At 39.8% G+C, this 21,186-nt stretch overlaps 1 protein-coding gene across 2 annotated transcripts in view; it reads right to left on the reverse strand.

Annotated features, from left to right (window-relative positions):
• LRRC3B (leucine rich repeat containing 3B) overlaps positions 1–21,186 on the reverse strand; it is an 83,135-nt gene that overhangs the window by 51,574 nt on the left and 10,375 nt on the right. Inside the window, exons 1-2 of one of the 2 annotated variants that reach the window (XM_077130405.1) lie at positions 16,442–16,585; positions 15,942–16,063 (exon numbers count right to left, since the gene is read on the reverse strand). The exons of the other annotated variant lie outside the window; for it this stretch is intronic. The gene's annotated coding sequence lies outside the window, so the exon portion shown is untranslated. Of the gene's footprint in view, positions 1–15,941; positions 16,064–16,441; positions 16,586–21,186 lie in introns of those variants that run through there. 2 annotated transcript variants of the gene reach the window in all.

Below are 21,186 nucleotides of genomic sequence, written 5' to 3' on the forward strand. Positions count from 1 at the left end.
GCCAATCCTAAGAAGGCTTTAGATTGGTTTTTATTCACAGTCTACATAAACAAAACAGCACGTAACTCAAGGAACAGACATTATTATGCCTCTCACAGCCTTAAAGGGAACTCCAGAGTGTTAGAGAGAATTAAATTTCCTTCTCAGATGGTCACCGGCCTTAAAGATAGGATCATAATATTTGTTTTATGGCTTATTTCTTTTATTCCTTTATCTAGTAATTTTGAAACTTTACTTTGGAAAGTTCCCAATTACCACAGCCCTTAATAAACCTAACATAGATACACAGACACACAGACAGATACAGTCTTTCCATTGCTTCAAACCTAATCAAGCTCCCTCCTAAATAAAATGTGCCTGCATAAAACCATAATCACGCAATATACTCATTCCAAAGTCTCACATCATTTGATACTGTGATGTAAGCATATTTAGTTACAGTATATGTTACAAGTTAAATCCATTCGCATTGACAGCAAGTACATTCTCCCTGGGATTCTCAAGCCATCAGGAGCTGCTTTTTCTGGAGAATAATAGGAGATGATTCGATCTGAAAACACCTTCAAAGATGGGCTGTTGTGACTTTTACCCCGTTGCTCGGCACATCTCTTGTAGGTGTTTTAGTGTTCAAATTGGATTGTGGCAGACGGAGGCTGCGTTCTCTGGGGCAACACTTGACAAAATGCCCACAGCTCTCCATGCAGAGCCTCCAAAGGGCCGCTAGCTCATATCTGGGCACATCTGCTGTGAGCCGTCTCACATCCATCCTCACAGCCACCCAACCCCCGCTCAGTGCCGCTGTGTCTTTGCCACCACATGCAAATCTCCCCTTTTAATAAAGAATCTTTGACTGGCGACTGCATCTAACAAGAAATGGCTTTATTTTATTTTTATGGTATTTATTTTTAAGAGTAAACTTCTATTTTTGAAAAATGATACCAGTTTTCAATTGAGGGGATTAATATGTATTCTTTAAATAGGTATAAATAGAGACTCTTTTCAAAAGATATATTTAAATTAAAATATATAAGTCCAGGCAGGCCATGGTGGCTCAGTGGCAGAGTTCTCGCCTGCTATGCCAGAGACCCAGGTTCAATTCCCGGTGTCTGCCCATGCAAAAAAAAAAATATATATATATCCATTTAAAGAAAATTATTAAGAAATAATATGCAAAAAAACCATGGGGAGAATAAGGTAATGAATGCCTAAACTAGGAAAATACCATTTTAAAGCAACATTAGTCTCTTAACCTGACACAGATTTATAGTATGAAAGTGCTATGTTCATTTAAAAGCAAACAAAACAAAACAAAAATAGCCAACTTCTTCCTCCAATGATTCCTTTGCCTTCTAAGCTCCATATAAAATTTCATCAGCCTGGCATCCAAGCCCTCTTAGAGTACGTTCTGATTCCTCTCTGATATTCTCATTTACTATTCCTGCATGCCTTCAGACTACAACCAAAATGAACTTTACCCAATCCACTGCATAAGTTCTCATCTTTGTTTTTACTTATGTTGCTCCCTCTGCTTAGAACTCTCTATTTTCTCCCAAAAGTATCTTTGCAATCTCTCTTTTCTCTAAAATACTCCTAGAGCATATCCGTATTTTGTGTCGGCATTTATTACACCTCCCCTTACTTAATAGCTGTATTAAGTCAGACTCATCCAGGAAATTTTCGAAGCTTGGATGCCTTAGCGCCAGTCTTAGAAATTCTGATTAAATTTATATAATGTGCAGTCCAGGCATGGAGATCTTGCAAACCTTTCTGGGAGATTCCTGTTGTGCAGTAAGGTTTGAGAACTACTGTTCAAAAGACACTAACGATCCCTTAAGCCCCAGCTTTTGGACTGCCAGCTTCTTGTGGTGGCTTGTCTTTGCATAGGTGGACTAGCATTGGGGAAAGACTTCAGCTTCCACTTCATCTTTCTGAATGGAGCTAGACCTGGGCTTTCTAAGTCCATTCTGGTCTTTTTCCAGGACACCCAAGTCTCTGGCGGACTTAAAATCATAATTGTATTACATTATTGTGCAGATTATTAGAAACAGACCACCAGGAACAGGAAGGCTTGGCAGTGATGCAACCAGGCTTTGGACTGCTTCCCCATCTAGGAAATGTATCATGCAGGTTATTTCAGGTTGCTAATTAGACATGGGAAAAAATAGCCATCTGGTGCCACCAGATATGGATACTATAAGCTTTTTCTTCAATATCCATATGGTATGCCAACCCTTTATAAAACCGAATGCCACCGATTAGATGAACCACTGTTTTCAGCATGGCCATGCCTAACGACTTCATGGCACACGCATGGGTAGTCTCTCAGAAGCAAGCAGTTCGGTGTGAGTTTAAACGGGTGATATTATAACCCATAGTATATCAATGCATGTCCTGAGCTGTTACCAGAAAAATGATTCAAGGACCTAAAACACTAGCATGATCAAGAGGTCCTGAAGTCTCTGCCAGACTTCAAGTTATCTCATCATTGTTTAAAGGACACTGCCAGCTTCCTTTTCAATGAGTTCTTCCTTTTGACAGTTTACATGTTTTTATTTTTATGCTCCATCTTTCTCAGCCTCCCAGAGGCCTAAATCAGTGAGAAATGTCATGCCTCTTTCTCTGAGAACATTTATTAACAACAGGCCAATTTCTGCAACATCCAAACTCGTGTGTATGTCCAAACCCATCTTTGAGAATACTTCAGATCAGCCTTTCTGCATTCTTCCATAACTCTGCCTGTAGAGAAATGGCATAGATTCTGGATTTCATGGGGAAACTGTTCAGGGATAGGTTCTGGCCAGCTTAACTGAATGTCAGAGAGTGGCCAGCTTAACTGAATGTCAGAGAGACACAAATTATTTTCCTTTCAGCAACTCTCACTAATATGTTCCTCTTTTCTCATTTTCCTTTTTCCTCTCCTGTATCTGTTAAACAATTTTACCAAGTCTTTTTAGGTACTTTTTTTCCCACTTCCTTAGCATATTCTCTGATATCGCACTCATTTTTTTCCCACAAGCTTGGCCTCAGGTTTGGGGACCACCTCTCCTTTAAATATACTAATCTACCAGGGGACACCGACATCTTCGTGTCTTCTCTGACTCTGGCAACGCCTTGCCCTGGTGGCTGTGGAAGCCACAGCTACCCAGATAAATTGATTCCAGTACATTAAAGATATGGGTTTATGCCATAATAAAGATGTGTATGTATATGGTCATGTACTAGAAAGGGGAAAACCAAAAAATATAAAAGTATATTTTTTTAGCACTGTGAAATTTAGAGAACTGTTTGGTCTATTTTCCTTAATGTTGTTATAATTTTCCTATTGGAATTTTAAACTTTTAAACAAAATTTTATGCATTAAAAAATGTTTTGACCCTGAAGTCTCTAAAATACCTGTGGATTTTTTTTAAGTGGGGTTGTGGGTAAGTACTCCAATGAAAGAGAAAGTGTGAATGATGAATACCTTTGCAGAGGCAGACATTGGTTGTAGGAAACTGGCCCAGCCTCTTTATGTACAACTGACCCCATGAACTAAAGCACACTTCCTTCCCACTCTGTTTTCCTTTACCTCTGATGCCTTACATTTAGTTCCCCAGCTCCACGGTGCTATTTTTTTTGCTTTTCTCTTCTTCCCCACTTCACAGCTGTAGGGTGACATCTAACACTTCCTGGCAACATATGCTGGCAGGAGCAGGTGCCAAAGCAGCAGAGACTGTGAGAAATGGAGAGGATCCCACAAAGAGTCGGGCTCTGCCTCACAGGTCCCAGCTGTCTTTCCCTCCCCAACCCAGTCCCAGGGACAAGGCAACCCCGGTATAATGACATGGCTGTTGCTTCCAAACACACAGCATTCTTCCTGGTTTACAGAAACCTGAGCATCACCTCAGCTGGTCAAAACTCCTCTGGCTTTTCTTCCATCTCACAGGAAGTGCTGAGGGACTGCACACTGTACTCCCCTACACCACTACCCAGGAAGAGGAGGCAACAGGGCACCAGAAGTATGTAACAGTGAAGAGCCAGGCTCTGCAGTCAGACCTGGGTTCAAATCCAACCTCAGGTGCTTACTAGCTCCAGGACCCTGGGCATGATCCACTGTGATAACTTGTCATTTTCTCATCTATACAATGGCTTTTTTCTTTTTACAATTCATTGACACAATCTATATTAAATGGCCAACTGCAGTAAATGCTCAACATATGGTAATTTTTAACATGACCATCCTCAGACTTAAGTTTTCAGACTGAACTGATGGGAAGGGAAGCTGGGGCAATCTTCCATCTATTTCTAGAGGGTTCCATTCTTTACTATGGTTAGGTAAAAAGATACTTCTGGAACCCATCCACAGATCTGTTTCAGTGAAGATCCAGAGAGAAGACAATAGATAAAAGTTCTATATAGGATATATTATGACATTTCTCTCATTCAAAAAAATAATTATTGAGCATCAGTTATATATGACTATGTTCTAGGTGCCTGGGATTCAGCATAAATAAAGTCAATTTCCTGATCCCATGGAACTTAGAGACTAAGGAAAACAGATACTAGATAAGTAAATAAATACACATGCACACATATACACACTCACCTGTTATATGCCAGCTGGTGAAAGGTGCATGGAAGAAAAACAAAACAAGGTAGGAAGAGCAAGAGAGTTTGGAAAGGGGGATTGATTATCTATTTCAGATTGTTGATTAGGGAGACACTCTAGCAAGGCGATGTTCGAGCAGCACCTTTTCTGGGGATCTCCTAGGAAATTGTTCTTAAGTAAGACAAAAACTCCTCAGGCACACAGGAAACCCTAGTGTATATGACACTCAGAGAAACTCATTTTTAACATCCTTTGTTCCTCTCTATGACAAAATTAGTTTCAGTGATGATCACGAAATGGAGCAAATGCATTTCACGTAAACACTAAAATGCTCATTCACCAAACAAAATCATGTGCCTTGCAGCATCTAAACGTTAAACACAAATAAAAACCAGAGGGTGACAGAATTGACATAACTCAAGGTCTGTTTCTAGGGCTTTACAATCACTGTGCTCTCATTGTTTACTTAGAATCACTATTATTAGAATATAGGAAAATACAGCACCACAGGGGCTAGAGACACAAGCTGTGTCTGAGATTCTGGAGCTTTTATTACTTATTCTTGAGTGAACTGCCAAGGCCAGGTGTGCCGTCGACATAGCTGGGACTTCTCTGACTTAACTTCCATGTAGAATACAGCGTTTATTAAATAATAATGGTATTCATTAAAAGGTGCTAATTCAGAGCTTCCATGTATTATTAAAACTTAACAGTAACCACAGCAACAAAATAATTTTGGGGTAAAAGTGTATTTGACTGCCAACGCTGTTTAGAACTGCTAGCATTTGGTGATAACACAAAGCAGAACAATTCTCAGTCAGTTATACACTAGTTTCAAATTCCTTAGGCACCCCTCGTTGCCTGCACACAGCATGTGCTCTCCCACCACCCTGCCCAGGGCTGTGACCCTTCTCTTCTCATTTCGATAAAATGATTCTTTCTTCCAGATGCGTTCCAGACTCGCCCATGAACATGGCAGACCTTGGAATGCAACAGCCTGTGTCCTGAAAGAAAGCGTGATCTGACACAAATGCTGACTCAACAGAAAAGTTTAGCTGATATCCATAGAAATGAGAGCCACATCTTCACATTTGTTAGAAAGATCATCATCTCACTTTTAGAAGCGAATAACAGAAATTTACTGAGTGCCTATAGGGTGTAAGCTGGCAAGCAAGGCATTGAATGGGTACACAGAATTATGAGACAGGTTGTTTTATAATCAAGTTAGAGAGACAAACATAGAAACATACACAAATTATATGAGGCAGAAAACAAAGAACAAATACCTTCAAGAGATAGAAGTTTATTAAAAAGAAGGTATTATTTTCTTCAAGGGAAGCCAAGAAGAACTTCTGTACTTATATTTTACCTGGTTTGCAACCATTTGGATGATGGATCTGGTGGTAGAATCAAATAAAGGCTGAGACAGAGGGAGGAGGTAAAGCATAAGGCATAATGCAATTCAAATTCAGAATTCGAATATACTATTAATTTGAAGAATATAGAGAGAAGAGTCTAGGAAAATAGCCATACAGCCATCTGGGAAAGATCTCTTCAACTCCTTGATGTGGTATTCCATATGAAATATTCTTAACTAAACATTCTTGAAGAATCCACATAGAGCAGAAGTCAGAGGGGCAAATGTTCCCTTTTAACATGAGAACTCAAATGTTGGTTTCTCCACTAAAGCCGACAGAAGCTGTCCATCCTCAAAACCAAGCTGAAGAATCACTTGCACGATGTTCCTAGGAGATTCTGTCCAGTAGTTTGTCTTACATGGGGCAGCCTGACCTTAAGTTCAATGATACAGTGATGAAACCCTTGGGCCCCTTTAAATTTAAGCTCTACCCTCTATTTCTAATTATTTTCTAGGAAGTATAAGAACATGCTATGATAAACATTGAAAGACCAAAACCAAAATCCAAACAAACAAACAATACCAGCTAAATGTTACTCCTGTGGATGAGTTATATTTCAGGGCTGCTCTTAATTTACAATTTTACCTGTGCTGCTTAATTTCCCTCCCCTCTTTAAATAAAACTCCCTGCAAGAAACCATTAGCTGTCTAAAGGAGAAAAAAAGATGACCCATTCTGATTTGTGAGTTGCTTTAATGGAAAAACGTAAACTAAGAGGGTTTAAGGAAGCCAGTATACTTATTGTTTTGATTATATCAATAATCTCATTCTAAGGCATAGTCCCTATTACAAATTTGGTTTTGCAATTGACTCCTCTTCATGTCACTCAAAATAAAAGTGAGAAATAATCCAATTAAAATATTTCCATATCAATTGCAAATATCCTTGTGCTAGAGATATTTTTCCCCCAGCAGATAATGAGCTTTTGTGTGAAGGTTTCGGGCAGGACTCTGAGTTTCTGGGAGGGCAAAGGAGGACAGAATATGCTTTTCTGTCTAGGATACCAAAATCCTTAAGATTACACTGTAGGAAAAGGGAGAGAATCCATTTCGAGGACCATAGGTAAAGTGATTTTTCCCAAATTCAAGATTTGGCATCATTTTCTTAAACTGCAGATCTCAATTTCCACTGAAACAAAAATAACTCCCTTTTCATTTCCTGTAAAAATTGAGAGACAGAGTGGGGAAAAAAGGCACAGCACCGCTGTGTACTAAGTCTACAAGGTGGCAGAGAAGGAGAGGTTTGCACCATCTGAAATCAGTGCTGTTCGTTGCCTGATTCAGTCCCTATCAGGGTGATTTTCATGCTTTAAAAAAAATACACATCTTTCTAAACATCATGAATAATGGATTGAGATTTCTGAAATCCTGTTCCTTTCCCTCCACAATTTAAATCAAGCTCTTTCAAAGCCAACATACCACATTTTGATTGAAGTCTGAAAAGGTTATAAATAGCAAAGGTTGAAAGCTTTCCATAAAGGTATGCAGATGGAAAAAAATTCCTTATACTGTACACAGGTGAGATAGATTCCGTAGCTCATTATCGCCACTGTCCTCCTTCCTTGCAGCTCTGTGGTCTCGAAAGAACCAAAAGAACAAAACTGGGCTGTGATACTAACTGTGCTGGTCTCCAAAATGAACTCTCTGCATATATTTCTTGCCTTCCCCAAACTAGGTGTATAGTGACATTTTTTTAAAAAACCAAATTTGGCTGGAGGCGCGTATGTGGCTTAAATTCTTAATATACTCTCCTCTGCTGCTGGGCATTGTTTAAGCGCTGTATGCTTTGTGTACTCCATGAGAATGAAGTTTACACCTGTAAACCATTAGCTGAGTGGCAATCTCCAAGCTAGAAGATTTTCCCTCTTGCTTCAAATTCCTCCGTTTCATTTGAAACTCCTGCCAATGAGTTGTATCAGGAGTCAAATCACGTATTGGGAACATCAGGTCTTTACAGAGAAGCCAAATTCTGTTAAGCCTATGTAGAGGATACTTCAGGCTAGGGCAATGGGAGAGGGGGCTGTGGATTAGGTAGAAAAAGCTTCTTGGTGGCATTTGAACAGTGTTTTAATATCCAAAGTATTCTCCCAAACCTTATATCCTCTGAACAGCTGGGTAAGGTTGTTTCATCTCTCATGGAGTTCCAAGTAACTTTCATCCACTGAATATTTATTGAGCAACTAGTAAGTGCTTGGATAGAGGGGTGAGCACATGATGGTCAATGTCTCTGCTCCCATGGAGCTTAGGGTTGAGAAAGAGACATGGAGAACAAAGACAAAACACAAAAGAATTGTCAAGATAACAACATAGTGAGAAATTCCATGAAGAAGCTCCATCAGGGTAATGTGGTAAGAGAAGGGCCAGGGGTGGGAAAAGTACTCTTAGAGGTGACCTTGGAGCTGAGAACAGAGCAGCAAGTCATGCAGTGGCCTGAGCAGAAGGAAGCGCAAGTTCAACGCCTCTAAGGCAGGAATACACTTGCCCTGTTCTAGAAGCAGCAAGGCCAGTGTGACTGGAGCGGAGGGAGGAATGGTAAGAGCTGGGTGAGCCAAGGAGGTGGGAAGGTCCTACCTGTTTGAGTGTATGTGACCACACATAAAGCAACTCGAAGGAGGAGGAAGAGGAGGAGGAGGAGTTGGGGTCATATTTGTTCGTGGTTGCTATAGGCCAAGCCTTGCACCAAGTTCTCAGCCATGCTGAGGCTGGCACTCAAACCAGGTTCTCTGACTCCAAGTCGAGTATACCTTATACTAAACCACGCTGCCTCGCCCACCCCTTGACTTCAGGAAGGCCAGGTTGGCTCCCCACAATTGGAAAGGAAGAGAAATAGAAGGAACATGGATATCCTCAATTTCTACATAGGATCCTTTTTACCTGCTGGCCTATCTCTGGCATAATTTTACATGAGGGTCAGATTTTGGCCCAAATTTTAAAAATTGGGATTTCTCTAAATATTGAGGAATATTGTCATCATTTCCTATCCTTGGAGGCTTCTGGGTTGGAGAATCAGCTGACTTGTTCTACGCTTTGGGGTAAATCCAAGCACTGCAGATGGAATATAATTATCAGAGGCAACTGAAAAAGTGACTGAAAGAAAAGAAAAAGCATATTTAATGCCTCCAGGAAATGAATCCAAATGGATCTTGATCGGTATTGCAAGGAGAATGCAATAAAAGTTCTTTCCCCACCCTCCTTTAAGCAAATTTGAATACACTATTTCTCACAGCTTTTACATGAACTCAAATTGCTTTAGAAACCTGTCAGATTGAATTAGCAAACCAGATAGTTATTCAGAGGGGTGCCAATGTAGCATTATTGAAAACTGCTGGTTGGAGGACTTCCTGCCACATTATTCAGGGACAATAACTTTCTTTCATCACCATGTGTCAGTATGAGCAAGTGATGAGCTCTCTGTGGTTTTTGGATTAAACTTTCTTAAAAGTCCACCGTAAAGATGAAAAGACCTACGCTGTGTGTGAAGAGCACAGAGGGAATATTTGCATTCAATAGCTTTGAAGAATAACGAAACAAGAGCACATCCATGGGTTGGTCCCTTTCAGTGGCCACTTGGCATGGACCATAACCAGCAACACAGACCCTTCTGGTAGCCCCATTGAACATTCAGCATCTGGAAGACCCTTGGCTTTAGCATCAGGGGAGAACTCAAAGGCTGTGGGAAATTAGGAATAAATAGCATGGACAAGTAAAATAAAATACTCTTCTCCCTGATCTTAATGGTTGGTCATCTCAGAGAACCCTTCCATGCCTATCCTATCTCACCCCGCCTCATCACTCTGTCTTATGTTACCCTCATAGGTTCTTTTATTTTTCCTAAGACTTGGCAATTTTTGAAATCACCTTATTCACTTTGTTATTTGCTTGGCTAATTTTCTATCCCTTCCACACCAGAAACAGGGGAAAACAATCAGACATTCTAAGTATCTAACATGACCAATATAAAGCAAAAGTGAGATAATCCAGGTTCCCCAATGGAATGTTTAGGCTAAATTATCATGCCACTGGAAAATAAAAAAAACAGGTTTTCTACATAGTGTTTTAGTTTCCTAGACACTAAAATAAATATAATACAAGTAGTCGGCTGGTCTTACAATAATTTACTGACACATTGTTTCAGAGACTAGGTTTGTTCCCCCCAGGGTTGGTATCTTCTGGTTAACTAGCAATTTTGGAGATCCCTTTGTTTTTTTATGACTTGGCACTGCACATGGCGGCATCTTCTTTTCTTCTGAGTTCCACTGCCTTCTAGCTTGTGGCTGGCTCCACCAAAGCTTTTCTGTGGCCTTCTCCATACAGCCTCTAGTAATTGGATGCAGACCCATTCTGATTGTATGGGGCAACACCTTAACTGAAGTAGCCTCATCTAAAGGTCCCATTCACCATGGGTTCACATGTACAGGAATGGATTAAGATTACAAACATGTTTTTCTGTGGCCATAGCTCCCAGCCATCCACACAGATATCAGACATCACCTGATAAGACAATTTCTCTTCTGAATTTGCTAATACAAAAACCTCACCAACACTTCACCCAGTTTTGTTTCTTTAATCAGTTAAGTTAGTGTGTCCATATGTTAGCCACTCACATCTTACTTTCAAGACTTCTGCTACACCCAAATTCTATCTGGATTAGCACTTAAACTTTTTATTTTAAAATACTTTCAAAATACAGAGAACTCTCTCAGATACTCAGATCCATCAATTTTAACATTTGTTACATCTGCCATATCATTTTATCTACCATCTGTATATCTATGTATCTATGTATCTATCTATCCGTCTATTCATATCTGACCGTCTGTCTGCGGATTTACCTATTTATCAGTCCATTTTCTGACCACTTGCTGCTGGAACACTTAATACTGCCATAATCATTACAAAAGACCTAGGATATTCACTTAAGTAACCACTTTAAGTTCAGTTATTCAGATGAAGAAATTTAACATGAGTATAAAGCTTGCAGTCTTTATTCTAATTTTTTCATATGCCCAAATAATATACTTTTAAATATTTTCTCCTCCCTTGTTAGATCCCAACAAGGATCATGCATTACATTTAATTGTTGGGATTCATTGGGATTAATCAAATTCATGATATTGTGGAACCTTCGCCAATTTCCATTACTAAAACTTCCCATCTCCCCAAACAGAAATTCTGTATACATTATTCATTAGCTTTCATTCCCCCTGCCCCTGGCAACTTTCACTCTAATTTCTGTCTTCATAAATTTGCATATTCTCTGATATTTTCTTTGTAGTTACAGTAGGCCATAGGACCCTACCACTTTTAAATAGCCTTTTTCTTGATTCAGCACTTACTCTGTTTCTGCAAGCCTTTAACTATTTGCTGGAACTTTTATAAAGTTGTTTCTGCCAGTTCTTGTTGGTTGTTGAAAGTTTCTCTGGGGGGATGAAGCACTGAAGCTCACTCCACTATCTTGATCCTACCTGTATTAGCAGTTATTCAATCCTTTTCTTTATACTAATTTATAACTATATTTCTTATCCTTAGAAATAATGTCTACATAATGGTTTTTGCTGTGCTTGTTATATTTTTCTAATACTTATAAAAATAATAAATAAATATTTTTTTAAAAGGTTGTGCAAATCTAAAAGTGCCTCCCATACTACAGAACACAGAAGTGCATTTAGGAAACATTGATGGGTAAAGTGTGGCGAAATTGCTGTGTGTGTGTGTGTGTGAGTATGTGTGTGTCTTAAAGCTGAGCTGGTGTGAAAGCCCTTCTCAAGAAGAAGGAAACAGGAAGGTCCCAAGTTTGCTGAGCCAAGGCTTGGGACAACATTCAAAAAAAAATAAGACCTGCAAATCCTGAGAGGCACAGCTGCTGTATTTAGTCCCCTGAGGTAAGATTGATCACTTCTCCATTCATTTCCAAATCATTCAACTGCAAGATTGAAAACTGGGCCCAGGAAAAGGCTACTTAGGCAAATTCTGACACTGATTGAATCACTGTGTCCTCCAGAATCAGTTTGTAGCCCATAAAGTATACATCTCAGATTCCAGGATTTCTGACATTTCTCATCCTACAAGTTTCCCAGACAAGGAAACTAAGGCCCAGATGTCCTTGGTGAGTTGTCCAAGGTGACAGATGCAGTAATTGGTGGCAAGTCGGGAGCTGTATCCATGCCTCCTAATTCCTAGGCCAGGCTTGCTCCATCACCCCATGCTGAGTTTGGGCCAACATAATCACAAAACAGTTCCAGTTTCCTGAGTCCTTCCTACATGCTCTTTCAATCACAAACATGTCCAGTCCCAAGGAGAGGGGCATTCTCCAAGCTTCACCCCTTGTCTGCTTTGCTGCTCTGCCATCTTCCCCCATGTCACCTCATGTGTAAACCGTGTAAGCTAGGCCAGCGCACACTTCAATGCTTTTAGTTCCTCTGCCCTTCCAAATACCTGCCGATAGGTAACCATAGTATAAAAGTCAGCTTCAGACATCCACATAATCATTCTAAGACTGGAATTCCCCCATCCTATCCACCTCAGGTCAAATCCTTGTAGAGCAGAAGGCATGTCTGGCTCAGAGACAGGTTGAGGAACACAACTGGTAGATATACAGCTACCCAATGACCCAGGGTATTCTCAAGGACTCTTCTTTCTCCTTCATCCTATATCTTGCTGGTTATTGAGTTCTGTGGCTTCTATCTCCTTAGCATCTATCCTACTCATCCTTTCTTCTCCTTCCCAGCTGATACATCGTGGTGCAGGCTCTCATCCTTCTCCCCTCAAGCAGTTATAAAATCTCCTTTCTGGTATCCTGACACATTGCCTGTGCTCCAAGCTACTTTTCTGTATCAATGTCTCACAAGCTGTGATTCAGGGGCTCCTGGACGCCCCTGAGACACTTTCAGGAGATACATGAGGGCAGGATTTTTCCATAATACTATTAAGATTTGATTTACCTTTTCCAGTCTTATTCTCTTGTGAGTGTACAGTGGAGTTCCCCAAAGCCTTCAAGACATGTGATATCACAATCACAAGTTCTGAACGCAGAAAGAAATATAAGAATAAGACCATTTTTTATCTTTTATCAAACCAGACATTAAAATGTAAAATAATGTTGCTCTTTTCAGTAATGAGTTTTTATTTTGGAAAATACAGTTATTTTTTCATAAAGATGTTCTTATGTTAATATGTAATAGTATTATTATTATTTTTAATTAATTAAAAACATTTTTAAAATGTGTAAGTTTTTATTTCTAATATGATACATATGGATAAAAATACCTAACAAACATAAAGTTCTTTGGGAACCTCAATAAGAGTCTAAAGGATCTCAAGGGGTCTGACCCCAAGAAAGTTTGAGGATCACTGCTTCCTATGTTACTCCACTATTTAGGATCCACTGATATTCAGAGGATCAAGTCCGTAATATGTAGCAGAGCCCTCGAGACACATCCATTGCAGCTTTATCTCTTCAATATGCTGTCATCCCTCCTTACTACCCGACTCCGCGTCCTACATGCCCTATTGTCCATCCAGCCATCCCCAACGTGAGTTTCCTAAACTGCGGTGGTTTGTATTGTGTTGGCTTAGCTATGTCGGATTATATTTCTCAGAAACCCCCACCCTGAGTGGTTCAAGTTCAAGGTTGGCCACAAGTGAAATATGCATGAGGTCTGGAAGGCAGAAGTAAAGCAGCCGCTTCACTGTCACTGATCTGCTGGTTTAACTCATGGGCAAGGAGCAGGGGCTGGACTCCCCACCCCCACCCCCAGCTGTTCCTGTTCCCACTGGGTCACCTTGCTCAGATTCTGAGTCTGTAAAGGGCATCAGCTTCTTCCACAGGTAACCAGAGTCCCTGGAGCACAAGCTCCAGTTTTGTCCTCACAGGTTCCACGTTGTCTTTGTTTCCTTTCACTTCAGTCCCAATTTTTTCCCACCCTTCAGGCCAAATTTATTCTTGTCTTCCAGGCTTGTGATCTACAGAGCAACTTCAGTTCCACCACAAGCCTTAAAGGCAACAGCCTTCCATAGAAGTCTTCACCAGCCCCCTTCACAAATATGTGATTTTTTCCTGCTCTTCCACCGATCCCTCCTAGACCTTTAGCTACCTAACTGTGTAAGATTGGATTCTTGCAATAAATCTGTATTCTATATCATTCATAGTGGCTCTGCTTTCATAATCATACCAAGTCTCTAGGTATCTTCCCCTCTTCTATCTGTCTGGAAAAAAACATGTTTTATCCTTTCAGAATCAACCCAGGATCTTTGAAGCCTTTTTAAGCCATTCTCATCAACTCACAGCCCAGGGAGATTATGACCCTTTCTTCTTTGTGTCCTCACTGCCTCAGCACAGACACATAGTGCTCTACTTGCAGTGCTTTATGAGCTCAGTTTTCCACAGATCTATCTCTCCCTGCTAGGTATGCAAGCTCTCCAAGATCACGGATAAGATCTCACTGTCTCTCTCTCTTCGCATCCCCAGTCCCTGGACAAGCATGCATTTGTTAAATCACCTGAACAGCTGGGAGGCAGAATAAATATAGCACAGTGGATTTCTAAATGGCCGAAGCAGGGAAAGAGGGTAAAAGGAAAAAGGTGGGATTGAAGAATCCCATAGTTCTAGCTTGGGAGTCTACACAAGGCTGTGGTTTGTAAAGTTTACCAGGCATTAGAATTACTTGGGGAGCTTGTTAAAAATGCAAATTCCTAGCACCACAGTTCCAGATATTCTGATTTAGGAGGTTCGAGGCAAGACCTGTGTGGGACTCTGTAGTTTAACAAGACCTAGGGGATTCTGATGCAGGGGGTTATCAGTACACACCTTGAGAGCCACTGGCAGGCAGAATACAAAGGGAGAAAGTAAGGTTCGGACAGTAGTTCTTAAATTCAGTTGTTCCTTTGAATTACTTGGTTGGGGGAACTGGCTGGCACTGGGGGACTTAATAAAAATGCAGCACCCTTCCTTGAGCTCCAACTTAAATTTTCAGAATCGCAATCAGAGGTGCTTCAAGAGCAGTAGATGTCCCAGTGGGACTCAGAGTCAGGGAAATTGGTTCCTGTGGTTTAACTGCTTAGACATAATAACTAGAGCAAGAGGCGGTGAGCATTAACTTCCTGCCCTCATCTAAACTCATCTCTGAACCTTCCCACTATGAAGTAGAGATCCTGTGGTGCCCTGGATGCAGATGATGACTTCTCATAAGTAAAAGTCCATTAGGGAGTGATACGAGAGAAGATGGGCAACATTTAGAAAAATATTGTATTGGCTAAATAACTAATTCAGAGAAAGGATGACAAAAACTGGAAGGAAAAGCACTCTCCTTTCCCCCTAGTCTACGTCTGCACAGTCCAATAGGGCAACCACTAGCCATACATGGTTACTAAGCACTCGAAATGTGGTTAGTGTGAATGAAGCACTAATTTTTTATTTTGTTTAATTGTGATTAGTTTAAATCCAAATTCAATCTTAATACTCAATTCAGTTATTTGAAAACTTTTATGTATGTCTGGAACCACTTGGGTATGTGACCCTGCTTTTTCAACTACAAATTTTATGAAATCTAAATATAGGTCAAGTATTTCTGATGAAAATTCAATGTCCAAAGTGCAGTACACCGCAAGTATAAAATATACATCAGACCTAAATGACTTAATATAAAAACCTATATAAAGTATCTCAATAAAATACAATTTGATGATATGTTGAAATGACAATTTTGAATAATGGGTTAAATAGAACTTATTAAAAATAAATTTCATTTTCTTCTTTTTACATTTTTAATGTTTTTACTAGAAAATTTAAGATTATGTAAATGGCTGGCGTTGTATTTATTTTGGACAGGGCAGTTCTATTCAAGGCCGTATGGAAGCTGTCTGAATGCTGTGACTAAATCTTTTGAAATTATCTTGGAACCATCACATGGAAATAAGTGCCCCTCTCTAAAGTACTCACCCCAGGAGATTATAGGCAGATTCCAAGGATATTCTCAGTTAGAAAATGTAACTCTTTCCGGATCTCTTCTTCACCTTACTTCTACCTGCTATGGGGCAGCCTTCCGGGTAAACTGATGAACCCTGTCCAAAAAGAAGTCGTAGGATTTTCAAGTCCCAATCTGGCGTTTAGGCACCTTGATCACCCCCTATTTCAAGACTTTGGCTTATTTCCAAAAATCGGACCCACCCCAAAATAGTTTAAGATTTGCCCCTGATGAAACTATTGGAAACACTGTATCACTAGAATAGGACCTAACATGACTTTGAGTAAAGGCAACAGCATCTGTCTAAGTGACCAGTTATGAAGCCAACTATACTCCTTAGGTGGAATTCTGACACATTTATTCAATAAACTATCACACAGAAAATGACACTATTTTTTAATCCCATCTACAGGTCTCACGGGTCTGAGAGCTGCCCTGACTGCCATTTCCCGTGTCATCAGGTGTTCACTCATACCTTGAGGAGGAGATTTTAAACTAGGGTTCATGGTCCCCCAAGAAGTCCATGGTTAGAATGTAGGGAATCCAAGACCTTATGAGATCCTTTATGATGTTTTTCTTTGACCTCCATTAAAAAGGCAGGCAGCAAACTATACTACTATTAGCAATACCCGCGACATCACTAACAAAAATCACAGCATTTTTTCTCAATATGACAATACAGTTGCTCCAGATATCCTGAAATATCATTTATGGATATCCTTATTTTTAAATCATAACTGTTAAGTCCTCCCGGCCATGGCCTCTTATACTACCCAGAGACAACTCTAGCAGCTATTCAGGCAAAGGCAGAAGATGTATGTTCTCATCCTGATGAGCAAGACATTGACGATGCTGTCTGGTCTTCCTGTTGTACATCGTGATTTCATCATCAATGCGTGGAGGAAGTCAGGTGTTCAAATTAGTCATTACAGTTTTGCAAACTACCTTAACTCTTTATAAGGTAGCGCTGTCTTTTGAAACATGAATAGGCATGTGGGCCACAAGTGTAGACTGTGCAATTCAAACACATCTGAAGGTTAAGATAACTGTTGAAGTGTGTTGAAGTAATTTTTTATTACTGACAGATTAGGTAGGGATATTGGTAATGTATAATATTACCAATAAATTCTGTGAGAATCAGTGTGTCTTTGTGTTGTTTGGATATCTATCGATCTATCTATATGTATATATATACATATTTATATTTATGTTTAAAAGTATTATTCTGAGAAAAGGTCTGGAGAGTTCACCAGACAGCCAAAGGGATCCAAAGCAGAAAAAGATGATTAAAGCCCCCTGACCTAGGCCTTGCATAAATAACCCAGGACCCTAAATATCCATATATTGCTACCAGAGACACGTGCTATATGCAGAATCCTCAAATGCTACCCAGCACTGGTCACAGGCATGCTCAGACTTCCCACTCCACCTACAGCAGAGTAGAAAGAAATCTTCTCTATATTAATTTCTCCATTTCTGTCAGCACAAAGAAAGGTAAAATAGAGAAAGGAACATGACTTTTTAGAAGAAATACTGGTGCACAATTTTACCCGAGGAAGCCTTAGAAGTTAACAGATTTTGAAGTGTTGCAGCTTGGGAAGCAGATAGCAACTTCCTAGTAACTCAATAAATTACTTCTAATTTTTCTAGAAACCAGTTGGCTCTTCTTCCCTCAATATGAAAAGTGAATGAATCTTACCTGCTATTACTGAAGCTATTTCTCTCAGTCAGTTGAGTACAATACGGATGTAAATTTAGAAACACTACAACACCCTTGAGTTAGAAAGAAAGCTATGTGGGGCTTTCACAGTAAACCCAGGCGAGTAGAAGAAAGCAACGCATATTGAAGGCCCGTATTTCTCAGCACTGTTGTCCCAACATTTAGAAACACCCCTGGCATAAAAACAACACTGTTGCTTTTAGAAATTTTGTTCTTTTTTTTCTTTTTTAAACACCATAAACGAGATTCAGCCCACAAATTTAATACTGTCAATACATATTCTTCATTACACAACTGGCATACCAACTGTTACCTAAGCACACTTCAGACTCTTCAAATCCCACACCCACACATTCTGAACTCATCTGCATCCAGATATGAATAAAGATGAATAGCATCTTGAGGAAATAGCATCTCCATTCTCAAATGCCAAAAGCCACAGAGCAAACGCCTGGTAATTTCTGAGGGATTTCTCAGAACAAGATAGAATCCTAAAATCACCATTTTGTTAGAAAAATCGCATCCTTCTATGTCAACCTCAGGAGTCCCTTACAAAAACCAAGATTCTACGGTTCTTTTATAAAGAAATGTCTTTTTATTTTATTTTATGAAACTCAAGTTAATTAGATTTTGGCAGGTCAGCAGCTCAACTCAGCATCTTTTTATTGAGAATAGTTCTAGGAGACCTTGATGAAACAGTTATTTGCTTCCATGCTGGGTAAATAGGAAAGCATGCTGACTGTATTTATTTTACTATCATTATGCCTCCGTGGAGTGAGCTAGTAAAAAAAGGTGTGAGTTAACATCCTTCTGTATATGTGTGTGTGTGTATGTTTATAACACACTTTAAAAGAATTTCTTTTTCCTTCTTCTCTGTAATGGTTAAGTTCATGTGTCAACTTGGCCACATGATGGTGCCCAGTTGTCTGGTCAAACAAGCACTGGCGTAACTGTTACTGCAAGGACATTTCATGGCTGGTTAATAAACCAGAAGTCTAGCTTATTACATCATCGGTCAGTTGATTGCATCTATGGGCTAATTACATTTCCCATCAACTAATGGGAGTGTCTTCCATATGACAGCATCCAATCACCTGGATTTAATCTGATCAGTTGAAGACTTTTAAGAGAGAGGTGATGATTTCAGCCGTCAGAAGAGAGAACTTATATTTCTGCTTCAGCAGGCCAGCTTCTCTTGGGAATTTATCAAACACCTTCATTGTTGTTGCCAGCCCTCCGCCTGCTATACAGAATTTGGACTCTTGCCTCCCCACAGTTGCGTGAGATACATTCATAAAATCTCATATTTACAGATATCTTCTGTTGGTTGTTTCCCTAGAGAAGAGAGACTAATACACTCTCCAACCAAGACTGCAAGAAGTTCTTAACACTCAAATAAATTGTTTAAGAAAAACATATGTTTATAAATCGGGATATTTTTCACTCCAGTTAGTGTTCCACTAGGTGTTTCACTTCCATTAGTGTTCATTCATTCATTCACTCAACAAATAGTTATTGAGTGCTTACTCTATGCCAGGCTGGTGATGGACACTAGATATAGATATATAAAAACAGGCACATCCTTAACCAAAGAGATTTTCACAAGGTGGCTAGATGCCCAGGTTAACCCCTAATAACCTCTTTAATGCCAAATGCTCTATTTCCTCTAAACTACTAATTCAATAGACCAACATGTTTCAAATCCACCTCAGAAGAGCAGACCTTGACTCTTCTGGGCATCTGCTTAGCCCAGATAGATATGAGGTCCTAGACACCAGCAGAAGACAGGGGTTCCATTGGCTTCACCACAGTTCTGAGGCCTGTGGTAACCTGAGCTTGGAAGAGAGTGTGATAGATTCTGAGAATCAGGTCAACTTATGAAGCAGAGATGGAAGATCTCTGCAAAGGAGTCCAAATCCAAAACTGATGAGCTTTTGCAAAGCCTGCCTCCATTTCTGAAATATCTTATGATCAAGTTGAACCAGGCAACACAACAAAACAAATGGAGATAACACAAAATCTGGATGACACCAAATATTATAATAATCTTGATGTTTTTGCATAGCTGCAGTTACAGAATGCTTTTAACTGGTTTGATGAAGCAGGGTAGATGTATAAAAACACCTCTCTGCTGAGTGAAAGCCAATGTCTCCCAAGCTGGTTCCCTCAACTGGAAATAATTCAGGTCTTCTAGGGTTTGATCATTTCCTTAAAAGCCTGCAAGATCAAAGTCAGCCTGGAGTGGAAAGGGATCAAAAGAGGGGAAATTACACAAACGGGAAGCACAGATTTTGACATGACACTAAATAACACCTAGTATAGCTGACCTCTTATCAAAGACTCACCCCACTTTTCAAAGAAATAATCAACACACACCTCAAAGAGGTTAAGTATACTGTTTCTCTAGAATCCTGAACCCATGCAAAATCCTCAATAATTCTTAGCTGGATCTGACATACAGACTTCCAAAATGGAATGTCAAGCTCCTTGTGATGTTTTTAAAAGAATGAAGGGGAAAAATACACCTACCTTTTTCTTCCCCCCATCTATTATTAAAATTAAAAAGGCAAGTGAGGACATTCACATATCTCTGGGTGATTTAACTACACTTGGGGATGTACTGAGTATATGGCATTGCCATAGTATGTCAGAGTATGCCATAGTATGTCAGAGCCTAGGAATAATCTTTTATTTGTGTGGTACTTTGCAAAGGCTTTTATTGCCATCATCTAAAAGGCTCCACATAGCAAGTTATGCAGGACAAGAAATACAATAGCCATTGAGCAGATAACTCAGACTCAGAACTTAAGGGACTTTCACCTGTGGTCACACAGCTAATAGCAGAATCGTATTCAAAGTCAGGAATCCCAATTCCACATCTTAGCATCTTTGAACAAGCTCAGAACCAAAAGCTCTAATTCTCTGCAGGAGGCCCATGCATTTTGTTTGAATTGGTGAATATTTTTGTTTGTTTGCTTTTTGCTTTCCTTTTAATTAAATAAGTTGCTACTATTTAAATGTCAGCGGGTATTATGTAAAAAAGCTAAGTTTCTGGCTTTATTTTGAAAAATTCAAAGCTCACACCCATACTGGTGCAGGCACAGAAGGGTAGAGCTAAGAGGAGACTGCAGCTCACTTCCCAACGGACCTTGCCATATCCTGAATCTAACCAAAGACTCTTCTCCTAATCATCTTATGCTCAGCTACGCAAAATTCTAACAGGCCATTCTGTTTTCTTTTCTGTGCTGTGCTCATGTGGTTCTCTCCTCCTGGGATGCACTTACAAATGTCTTGTCAGTTTGGTGGATGTTATGGATTGAAATATATCCCCCAATAAGAAAAACTTGAAGTTCTAATCCCCAGGACCTCAGAATGCAATCTTATTTGGAAATAAGGTCATTGCAGATGGAATTAGTTGGATGAGGTCATACTGAAGTAGGGCAGGTCCTTAATCCAGTCTGACTTGGATTGGAAGAGGACAAATGACCCAGAGACACACA

Source organism: Tamandua tetradactyla, chromosome 15 (genome assembly GCF_023851605.1).
Source record: "Tamandua tetradactyla isolate mTamTet1 chromosome 15, mTamTet1.pri, whole genome shotgun sequence".
NCBI lineage: Eukaryota > Metazoa > Chordata > Mammalia > Pilosa > Myrmecophagidae > Tamandua > Tamandua tetradactyla.